Consider the following 9,241-nt stretch of genomic DNA (forward strand, 5'->3'; position numbering starts at 1 on the left):
TCCTTAGACTTCGAAAGACTACTCGAAAGATGCTAATCTTTCGAGCTGTCCCTAATCGAAAGATGAACTTTCGATATCGAAGGATATCTTTCGGAAGATTCTGACACAACTGACACAAAGTTGACGGGTAGGTGGGAAAGGTGATGGGTAGGGGTGTGCATGGGTCGGTTTGGGTCGGTTTTGACCAAAAACCATAACCATAACCGTGATATCGGTTATTGGATAACCATAACCATAACCGATCGGTTATGGTGGTTATGGTTATTCGGTTTTGATGGTTACAGCGGGTCGGTTATGGGTGGTTAACCGTGTATTTAGCTTAGCTAAAGTAGCTTAATTTTTTTAACATGGAATAAATTGTTATTGCATATTTGTATATATTAATATATTACATAGTATTAAAAAATACATATAATCTATAATATTAAAACCTTTATTATCGAATATTCAAATAAGTGATACGATAAATTCCATAAATTCAAATAAACATTCAACCAAAACCACAAATGATATGAAAAAACCCATAAGTACTAAAAATCTTCACTCAAAAATATCAAATATTAAAAATATGGTGAAAAGTCCTAAATCTTACAAAGATTTATTACATGTCGGTTCGGCTCGGTTATGGTGGGTATGGAAAAAATGATAACCATAACCGACCCGCTACTTTCGGTTTTCAAAAAAACCATTAACCGACCCACCGGTTTTTTATTCGGTTCGGTTTTTTTGGTTCGGTTTTGTCGGTTAATTCGGTTATGGTTCGGTTAATTCGGTTTTTTGCACACCCCTAGTGATGGGTTGGTGCACAACTTTCGGCAGAAGGTATGTGCAGACCTGACTTTTCACCAACTTTTTGGACTTTCAAAAAGTTTACCCAAAATAGATACAATCTTATCCAACCCAGTCATCGGAATATATGATCGGAAAATGACCGGAAAAATCAAAGTCTCTTAAAAACAAGTTTTCAAGTTACCCAACCCAACCTTGAACACTCCCGAAGGTTTAGAAACCGTTTTTCAGTTTAGAAAAGCAAGAAAAACCACCAAAACGGGTGCTAAACCTAGTGTCCAAACACACCAAGAACTCGAACAACTCGGTTTTAAACAAGGTAAAGAGCAAGGCTCTGATACCACTTGTAGGTCCCTTTTCTCGGAGGATCGAGAACAAACCTAAACCTTGTTATACTAACTCACTAGCGAGTGCGGAATCCAAGCGAGTGGGCAAACCGAGATGAAGCAAGTATAGAAACAAACACACAAGATTTCACCGATTAACACCACTGTATTAATACGTATGAAGGTTCCGGTTACAAGCACAATGTTTACAATCAGTTTGCAAACTCTCAAAGTGTGTGTGTGTGAGTTTCGGACAGAATGCTCTCAACTCTCAAAGTTTCTGTCTGTGTGCATCTAACTTTCACACTACACTGCATGGGTATATATATACCCAGCACAGGTTGTCTATCCCGAAGGATCCGATAGATGGTCCGAAGGATCATCTATCGAGGACAAGACATTCGAAGGATGAGCAGGGACCTCGAAGGATGATCCTTCGAGGTCTAACAGTCGAACCATATCTATCGACCATCTCGAAGGATCAACAGTATCCTTCGAGTCTATCCTTCGAGCCTATCCTTCGAGACAGACTAACATATTACGGCTTATTGGCCAAGTCAAACTAGGAGGATAGTTGACTTGGTCAACTTACAAACTAACTTAGGACATCGTTTACATACAGACCGAATACAGACAAAGTACAGACACAAGTGCACCAACAATGTCTAACTATCCAGTAAAAGTCCTTATATCTAACAAAGTAGAAGCGAAAAGTCGATGCACTTATAACTTGTGAGTTGTGACTCATATAGCTCTTAACTAGCTCATAATTCAGTTCAGTAAAAACTTGATTGTTTGACTAGAGCTAGTTGGCTCTTGTAAACATCTCAGATGAGGTAGTTTGCTTGTATAACCTTTCATCATTGATTCTTGTTGTATACTAATAATTTTGTACTTTATTACTCATTTGTTTAAGGATTGCATACTTTGAAATGTATATATTGACTTGCTTCAAAAACACCAAATTAAAAAACAAATCGACTCCACGCTGATTCGAGTTCAATACAAGCTTAGTTTCTAACTTGAACAAATATTACCAGTCGATACGGTCATACTCATACAGCTCAGCTATACAAGTATGAGCTCAAGTCATGTTTAACTTGACTCGCCTTTGTCCGCTTTGATTAGTAGGCAGTTTAGTGTCAGTCACTTTTATTCACACATTGGGTCTAGTGACAAGTAGCGACAGTGGCGGACCAAGAATTTTCTCTCTTGGGGTGCGATCAGGAGATTTAACCATATTTTCAAAGGGTGCGATCGGGATTTTAGCCTAAATCGTACACCAATTTTTTTAAGGGGGCGGCCGCCCCTAAACGACATATATATAGGGCTGTAAACAAACCAAACGTTTGGCGAACGGTACCGTTCGGCTGGAAGTTCGTTTGTGTTCGTTCGTTTATTAAACAAACGAACACGAACAAGAAATTTCGTTCGTTTAGTTAAACGAACAAACATGAACAGAGGCCGCGTTCGTTCGTTTATGTTCATGAACGTTCGCTAACGTATTCGTTTGTGTTCGATAGATCATTAGTGTTTTTAGTTTTTATATTTATTTAAATACTTCAAAATTCCGACAAATTAAATATTTAATAAGTGTCAGTGTATTATATATTTTGTTCATGAACAATTATTTGTGTTCGTTTGTTTCCATTTGTGTTCATGAACATTAGTTTGTGCTCATTTGTGTTCGTCAACGTTTGTTTTTGTCTGTTGCCTAAAATTAACAAATAAACACAAACGAACACGAACACGAACAAGTTCATTTCCTTAACAAACGAACATGAACATAAAATCTCCTTCGATAAGTGTTCGTGAACGGTTCGCGAACACATATATTTTCTAACAAACGAACACGAACAATGTCTTGTTCGTGTTCGTTCGGTTCGTTTGCAGCCCTATATATATACTAACGACCATGCAGGATAGAAATCACTTGTCGAAGGCAAAGAATGTTGGTTATCAGGCCCTAAGGATCAAACACAACTCACCTAATGCAACTCAGATTTACTGCTTGAACTTTCTTAATTGCAATTTTGAAAAGGGTACAAAAATAAGAACCTATCTACTGCCCTTTTTATAAATAAAAGAGTTAAATGCCATTTTAGTCCCTGTAGTTTGGGCTATTTTGTTAGTTTAGTCCAAAGGTTTCATTTTTCTCCTGTGGGTCCAAAAATGTTTCACCGTTACCATTTCAGTCCACTGGGTTAAGTTCATCTATTTTTTCTTTTAACAAGAAGGGCAATTCGGTCATTTTATATGTAATTCTGTTAACTAGAAGGGCAATTCGGCCATAGAAAATGACCGAATTGACCTTCTTGTTAACAAGAAAAAATGGATGAAGTTAACCCAGTGGACTAAAATGGCAACGATGAAACCTTTTTGGACTCACAGGCGAAAAATGAAACCTTTGGACTAAACTGGCAAAATGGCTCCAAACCAATATTACCTCTCACAAAACCATAAAATTATACAAAAATTTTCTGCATATTTTAGAATCGGGATATGAATATACAAACACAACAACTGTAGTGACCGATATTATCATATTACCATATATACCCGCCAAGGGTCGGGTTTCTAGGGCTACAGCCAGTTAGGTGTTATGATCTTAGCTGGAGCTACAGCTGAGGGCTGAGAGTCTCGGATCTTGGCTAGAGACCGATATAGCAATCTAACACTCTCTGCATTATCAAGTATCTTCGTACAAATCACAACATACCTGTGTTTTAAAGGTTTTTAAGACATGAATATATCTTAATTTTCATGGAACATAAGGAATTAATAATAATGACAAAAATATAAAGATATTAGAGATCACTAAATATGTGTAAGTTTAAGTACTTTTCCTTCGCAAAGAGTTGACTTTAAAAGTGGTTTAAGTTGTTATTAGATGTAAATTATTCTGTTGATCCTAAACATCCTAATAAAGTATTTGAACTACAAAGGTCTATACATATCCCGAAGGTATTTTATAAATAAAAATGTATATGAGTTTAGCACATTGTTGAGTGTACAAGTTTAAAAGTTAAGACTATAAAATATAATGGAAGCCTTACTTTTAACAAAGATTTTTCCAACCATTTTAACACTTACTATTATTTATAAAAGAGTTGAGAGATCTAATCAAGACTTTTGGTCCGTTTTATTATTAAAGTTGATTTGTGTGTTTTCTGTGATCTTGCATTTGATCTCTAGTCTATTGACTTTTTCAATTTTGTGTATTTTCAATCTAGTCTGAATCTTTAAATCTGTAAGTCGTAGTTATGAAGACTTGTTAAGAAGCGTGTTTAATATCCAAATGATGATGATAAATTTAAGAAATCATTAATCAATATCGCCTAAAGATGATATCACATGCAACATAGCTTTCGAACAACTTATAACAAAGAACTAGATAGATTGAAGCATTCTACAACTTTATTTTCCAAATGGGTTTAAACTCTACTACTTAAATGTCGCTAACGCATAACTATTTAACTATACATACCAAAATACAAAACAAACTACCAGGTCGGTCCGTAGCATGGCATGGAAATTTGATGATTAATTATAGGTAACAGAGAAAGGGAATGGACATGGAGGTTTGTTTACTTCAACAACGCCTTCAAGCATCTGGATAACTTTCCTCATGGTTGGCCGCACCAAAGGGTTTTCTTGTACGCACCAAAGTCCAACCTTAACAAACGTCATTAGCCTCTTGTAGTCATCTAAGGCCTCCGAATCATTCTCAAGAAACACGTCTAGTTTACCTTCTTGATAGCAATCCCATGCCCAATCAGTTAAAACCGCCACCACATCTTTAGAATCACTCTCATTAACAATCACACTCTTTCTACATGAAATCATTTCTAGTAGTAACACACCAAAGCTATAGACATCAACCATTACCGTGACCGGGGTGTTCCTAAACCATTCAGGTATCCTTTTGTTCCTCTTATTCCGGTACTCGTTCGACTTTGATCCATCATCAAAAGCTTTGCCAATCCAAAGTCAGAAATTTTAGCATTGTAGCAGTCATCAAGAAGTATGTTTTGAGGCATTATGTCACAGTGGATGACTTGGGTACTACATTCTCCATGGAGATATGCAAGTCCCTTTGCGATGCCTAAAATCACATCACTTCTTAGTTTCCAACTCGGTCTCATGTCTCCAAAAAGAAAGTCTGCCAATGTGCCATTACTCATGTACTCATAAACCAATAGCCGTTGATCACCATCATCACAAAAACCAAGAAGTTGGACCAAATTTTTGTGATGAGTCTTTGCAATTGCATTGACCTCGGTCTGGAATTCCTTTTCACCATCTTGAAATGCCCTGTTTAGCTTCTTCATTGCCACGGTTTTTACCCCTATTACACCTTTATAAACTATCCCAAAAGCCCCCTTTCCCAGTTCATCCTTGAACCCGCCGGTAGCTTCAACCAACTCTTGATATCTGAATCGAGCCAGATTAGTATCAACAGATTTACTACTTGGGGAATGATTTATGGTAGTCTTCTTGCGTATCCGAAAGAAACCCACACAAATCACACCATTCGATAAGAAAATTACAACCACACATGTACCTACGATCACAACTATCAAGCTTCTCTGATTTTTATGTGTAGTTGAAAATATCGAAGGGGTTCGTTGGTGAAAGTCACCTTTCTGAGATTTCAGGAAGACCTTCACAACTATTAAAGGATCCTTCCTTCCGTTAGAGAGTGGAAGCTTCTTCTTCCAACATTGTTGGTCCCTGTAAATTGCAACAGCACAGAAACAATCTTGTAAGCAGAAAGTTTTGCAACTTTCTTCATCGGTCGGATCCACATGCACATAGTCAGAATACGGCCAATCAATGTTAGTGAGCTCAATGAAATAAAATTGGTCTTGATCATAACCTTCATCACAGGTTGGAGTGAAATCAGGCTTGCAATCTCCATTTGGATCATTGCGATCAAGCAAAGAGAACCCATGTGGGCACTCACAGTTTGTGCGGATACCATCAAGGCTGCAGACACTATTAAGCCCACAAGCTCCACTACCATCGGTGTTCTCACCGATCCATTTACATCTATCATTTGGCAAGGACCATAAAACTTCCCAGTTTGTATTGTTGTATGATATAGGACTCTAGCCATTACTGTATGATATGCACTGATGCAATCTGAAAACCATACAAGTTAATATAGATAAAGATCTGAGGAAGTAACATGGAACACCAGTCTGTTGGCCATCAGATTGATAATCAGCGGAAGCGTATAATGGTTTGGATTCATGACAATAACTTGGTTTGTTCTATGTTTGCAGAGATTAAAGTTGAGGGACAATTTGGCAGTTAATTGTCTTGGTGCCGAGGATGAAACCCGGCAAGACATATAAATATCATCATATAGATGGCAGTTAAGAGCGGTTGGAGATGGAGGGAAAACTACCCTTTGAAACGGTGTCTCCTAACCAACACAACCCCTCAAACATACATACCGGTCATAAATACATAGTTATAAGTCACATAATCCTAAATTAACATACACACATAATAATATCCGAATATATATATAAATTATGTTTATATCTTCCAACACACTCCCCTAAACATAATTTCGTTTACGAGAATGTGTTAAAACGCTGATGTTAGCATCATCCACTGCTGCCTTAGCCCTCTTGAAGTCGAACCTTCTTCTTGTATTCAGCCTTCTTATCCCTTCCCAGTCGTTGCCAGCAAAGAGTGCGTAGTGATCAGCATCATTTTCTGCAACTTCTTTAGTTCTTGTATTTCCTGTTGTTTGCATAATCTCTATTCCCTCCATTTTATCTTCATCACTTTTAACCTGCCTTGGATCAGTCACCATCTTGATCTCCTCTTTCTGTTGTGCATTTTCTTGTATTGATTTGTATTTGTAATAATAGATTATTACATCCAAATACATGGCGTATAATATCCTCATGTATTCACCTTCGCTGTAATCGAAACTGATCTCTTTGGCGATCTTTGCCCATAGATTACTTTCTGTGACATACCGATGTCCCCCTTCTCGTTTTACACCCATATACAAGTCTAACAAACATACCTTCCTGTTCCCCGAAGCATATGCCGGTCGTGAAAATTTCTAACTTAACTTTCAGAAACCAATCTATCATTTCATTAAACTTGATATCAAGATGATATCGGTATTTTACCACATAATCCTCATCCTCTAACATGTCTAATAGAGCCTTGCAGTCATTAAACTCTTTGAAAGACATCGCTTGAAGTATCAGAACGTTCCAGTCTGGTTCATTCGTTGATACATCCAAGCTTTCGAAGTAATCATTTAAGAATTCATTTTTGAATCTTTCATGGTCATTTTCTCTGCTTAATACCGATTCTTTTTCTGACATGCCAACTTCTTCTTCTTTCGTCATGCCGGTTTTATCACTTCTTTTATTAAACAATGGAACACCGAATGTTGGAAACAATTTACATTTGTCTCCGATAAACTTGACGGTGTAACCTTGTGTTATCAGTTGGTCTAAACTTAAAACATTTCTATCAATATCCGGAGTGTAACACACACTCTGAATCCGGATATTTTCCATTCCAGACATAATTTCAGTGACTCCTATGCCTCTAATAAAGAAGAAATGATTTTCTCCGGTGTTAGTCGACACTTGATAGGTTTTTTATGCGTTTAAACATATCCAGATTTCCAGCATAGTGGTGTTTAAGAGTCTTACTAACATACCATATTTCTGACCACAGACCACCGTCGGTACCAGTCACTATATATTCCATTCTTTGACTGCTTTGAAGTTCAGAGTCAATGTTGTGTTGTTTCTGCGTTCCGGTGTTCACAGCCAGACGAAGCAATTGCACTTCCTCATCATTTTCTTTTATTTCACACGTAGAAATCTGGTGGTCGGGCTTACTGCAGTAGTAGCACCGCCTCTGCATCCATCTCCTTTCTCACTTCTCTTCAGTGCAGTGTTTACACGGCAATAATGTTGAAGACGGCTTCAGATCGTCATCGCTAACATAACCCGCTCTGATACCACTTTGTTGGCCATCAGATTGATAATCAGCGGAAGCGTTATAATGGTTTGGATTCATGACAATAACTTGGTTTGTTCTATGTTTGCAGAGATTAAAGTTGAGGGACAATTTGGCGGTTAATTGTCTTGGTGCCGAGGATGAAACCCAGCAAGACATATAAATATCATCATATAGATGGCAGTTAAGAGCGGTTGGAGATGGAGGGAAAACTACCCTTTGAAACGGTGTCTCCTAACCAACACAACCCCTCAAACATACCGGTCATAAATACATAGTTATAAGTCATATAATACTAAATTAACATACACACATAATAATATCCGAATATATATATAAATTATGTTTATATCTTCCAACACAGTCCACGTTCAACTTTCCATATAAAAATCATTACATTTTTCTTTCATTAGTGTCTTGTGGACCAACTCTTGACAAGATGTCTTCCTGTAGCCTTTAGGACTAATTAAAGGATGTATCTAAAGAGTGTTGACGATGACAATGAAACAAGTCGAAAAGTATTTCTTTCCATGTTTACCTATCCCGTCAAAGTCCGTATGATTAACGTAGAAGAAGTGAAATGGTATTTGTCCTTGTAGCTTGTGACGCGAAAGGTCTTTGTCTTTATAACTTGTGGCTCATGTAGCTCGTAATTTAGTTGAGTAAAAACATTATAGATGAGATAGTTTGATTGAATCAATTTCCATCATTTGTTTAAGACTAGTACAAATCGAACTAACAAGGATCAACGTTGACAAATCATACAGCTCAGCTTGTATTACTACCAGCTCGAGTCCTAATTAATGTCAGCTCCCCCCCGATCCGCTCATAGGTTGATCAGTAAGGCAGTTTAGTGACAAGAAATTGGTCTAATATTTTTGGTATGTTTATTTTAAGAGATTATTTATGTTGGAGGCTGCATTAGGGTTGAGCCCTAGCTTATAAATAGGACATGGGGTCGATCATCGATGGTTTATGTTCGCAATAGTTTGAAGCATTCTACAACTTTATTTTCCAAATGGGTTTAAACTCTACTACTTAAATGTCACTAACGCATAATTATTTAACTATACGCACAATTCCTAAGATTTCGAATTTTCAGTTATGTTTTCACATTA

At 37.2% G+C, this 9,241-nt stretch overlaps 1 pseudogene; it reads right to left on the reverse strand.

The window, feature by feature from the left end:
• Positions 1 to 4,658: 4,658 nt before the first annotated feature.
• On the reverse strand, positions 4,659 to 7,681 carry LOC110867132 (annotated as a pseudogene).
• Between the last annotated feature and the right edge of the window lie 1,560 nt (positions 7,682 to 9,241).

Source organism: Helianthus annuus, chromosome 7 (assembly GCF_002127325.2).
Source record: "Helianthus annuus cultivar XRQ/B chromosome 7, HanXRQr2.0-SUNRISE, whole genome shotgun sequence".
In the NCBI taxonomy this organism is placed as follows: Eukaryota; Viridiplantae; Streptophyta; class Magnoliopsida; order Asterales; family Asteraceae; genus Helianthus; species Helianthus annuus.